We start from the raw sequence: 3018 nt of genomic DNA, 5'->3' as shown, positions 1-3018 counted from the left end.
TCCTGCTGGTTCTTTCTTTGGTCTCTAGGACCCAAGAATCCCTTTCGTTGATCTGTAAGTGTGAAGGAAAGGTTGGTTGTTACTAGATGCTCTCTTTCTATTCTAAATTTATGCCAAGTAATTAGGAACAGAAAATGAACTATTATCAAGTTCTTTTATGAAAGCTATGGGGGTTAGAGTAGGCACAGTCTCTTACAAAAATAAGATTAAAACCATACATCTTTGACATTCCTCCCTTCCAAGCAGAATGGACAAGTGCAATTTGGCTCTAGGCTGTGAACTCAGGGATTTGATCCAAATCGCCTCCATTCTAATTTAGGTAGTTTGGCAAGAATAGCTTAGTCAATAAATGAAATGTATATGGTTTACAAAAGACTTTTATATATCCCAAAACTAATCTAAAGGCAAGTAATATTATTATCCCCATTTCACAGAGAATGATAATAAAGTTCGGGATTAAACATCATCCCCTAAGGCAGAGGGTGGGATAGATAGCAGGGTCAAGACTCTTTTGGGGTTGTTATATCTGTCTGTGAGTCTGTTTCTCCCTCTCCCCCTCATTCTCATGGAATAAATAAATAAACTTAAAACTAACAAAAATACTAGCCCCAAGATCACAGTTAAAAAGTAACAAGCAGCCTCCTGATTCCAAACACCTGATTATGTCATTCTTCCAAGTAAATATAACATGTTACGGTGTAAAAGAAATTCCCCAACTGAAAATAAGATTTAAAAATATGGCCCAGCCTTTGTGTCATAGTTGGAATTATACAAGACTGTGGAGCAGGAAACCACATGCTGACCATGGATCAAATCCCCAGCTCCATGTATCTGAAAGCATGCTGGACGCACATGCATGTCCCAGAATCCTGGCTGGCTGGTACACTGAATAAAGGGGATCATTGTGTGAACAAGCCCTGTGGTGGGTGCATATCACTCTCCCCTGGATATGCATGCCTAAACTTTTTTTTTTTTATTACAAATCTAGATCAAGAACTTCCTGAATTAAAGACTTATTAAGGGAGTCGAATCCCACATGGCCAACCATTGTTCAAATATCAGTTCCAATGGGTTGAAAAAACATGCTGGGTGCTTGCGTGTACACATGTATGTGCATGCCCCAAAATCCCTACAGGATAGAGAAACAGAAGAGAAGGGATTGGAGCATTACCACACACTGTGAAGGAGGATGCTTTCTCCCTCTCTCTCTGACTCTCTCTCTGGTAAGTACGTGTGCCTCTGGCAATAAGAAAAGAAAGAAAGAAAGAGAGAGAGAGAGAGAGAGAGAGAGAGAGAGAGAGAGGGAGGGAGGGAGAGGGAGAGAGAAGGAGGGAGGAAGGAAGGAAGGGAGAGAAGAAAAACAACCAAAGTATAACTCACACAAGTATTCATTTTGCATTCTCTACTAAACAACATAGATAAAGAGTAAATTTTGAAATTCCTCCACTACAGTCCCTATTATCTGGGTAAGCCATTTCCACTGACAATTACACTGAATGGGCAATATAAAAATTATAAAAATATGCCGTAGGATATATACACGAGGAAGTAGAATGTAAAGAAGCATGTGACAATAATGGTAACAATGGTAAGTCCTTTCTGCCACATAAGCTGAAAACACAATCGCTGCCTTTGGTCACCAACACACCTCATGAGAAGGTGGTTCAGGACCATATATACTACAAAACCAAATGTCAGTAGTTCTGAGAGCTATACAGACTTCAACAAGCCTGTGTTTTTTTACTGCCTAGAACGCCGAAGTTACAAGATCTGCAATTAAAATCAGCAACGTATGACTCTTCAAATATATCAAAAGCAGCCAGAATACACTTTTTTTTCTTTTTTTTCCCCTAAGTTGATAAGTAATATGAAGGCATTTCACAAATTTCATGAAAATCTAAAGTTTAAGTTTATTTTGGTACAAAAAAATTCTTTTTTCATACTTTTTTCATAAATATGCTTGCCTATGAATTTTCTGAAGAACCCATGGATACTCTAGCTATAGAAAATCTGAACAGTGTAGCAAACTGTAAAGAAGCAAAAATTAGTCATAATCCCAGAGGCAAGGATTAATATTAACCTCTTTCCTTGCAGTCTCCCCCCCCCAAAGACAATTTTAAAAATTTCATTTCTACAGAAGAGAAAAGTATTCTTTTAGGCGGTAAAAAGAAGGGCAAAATAGCCTAAGAAAAAAATTAATTCTATTTTATTTATAAAATAAATTCAAATTTCCTGAGTTTAATTATACCAAAAATGCATAATAAGTCTTCACAAAAAGTGTGGTAGGGTCACCACTTAATGCCATTCTAGAGCACACCATAAAACCAAAAGACCATAATCTACGGTCAGCACAAAGAGATGCCCTTGTCAGAATTTGTTTTATTTCCCAAAACATTTTTGCCTTCTAAAATCCTGTTTTTGCAGTGAAATTATTGGTCCTAATTATCCTATCAGTGAGAAAAGGAATGTTAGGTCACTCAGAGAAGAAACTATGTAGGAGAGGGAGGCAAAAGGTCTTATTTCCTTCTCAAAATTACACTTCTAGAGGATACAAGGGAAGTATTACCTATCTAAGTATGGTATATATGTCTTTTCTGCACAAGTATATAACCAAGCATCATGGCTTCTGTTCTCTGTCATTTGAAATTGATAACTCAAAAATGCCAAACCTTCCTAACAAGGTTGAGAGTAATCTGTTTTTTCACATTGAAAAAATAGACTTAAATAGAACCAGTGACCTTCAGACCTTCATAATGCTCAGAAGAGCCACTGAAACATCATTATATATATATATATACACACACGCATATAAATATATACATATATATACACACACACATATACAGATATACATATATACACATATATATATATGGCAGCAATTTCATTGATTATGTATTTCTAAGGTAACTATTTAAGAAGGGCTCATCTAGGGGAACCAGCAGTTAGCGTAATGGCTATGTCGCTGGACTCCCACGTAGTCGACTGTGGTTCGCGTCCCGGACCCGGTGGCTTAAA

General features: G+C 37.1%; 1 protein-coding gene across 3 annotated transcripts in view; it reads right to left on the bottom strand.

Moving 5' to 3' along the window:
• The window catches only part of BNC2 (basonuclin zinc finger protein 2), a 515687-nt gene that overhangs the window by 420087 nt on the left and 92582 nt on the right, over positions 1-3018 (bottom strand). The gene's annotated exons all lie outside the window — the stretch shown is intronic.

The sequence above is a fragment of the Tupaia chinensis genome, unplaced genomic scaffold (genome assembly GCF_000334495.1).
Source record: "Tupaia chinensis unplaced genomic scaffold, TupChi_1.0 Scaffold149424_1, whole genome shotgun sequence".
Classification (NCBI taxonomy): domain Eukaryota; kingdom Metazoa; phylum Chordata; class Mammalia; order Scandentia; family Tupaiidae; genus Tupaia; species Tupaia belangeri.
Note: the sequence above shows the minus strand (reverse complement) of the source record. Positions and strands in the feature narration are given on the sequence as shown.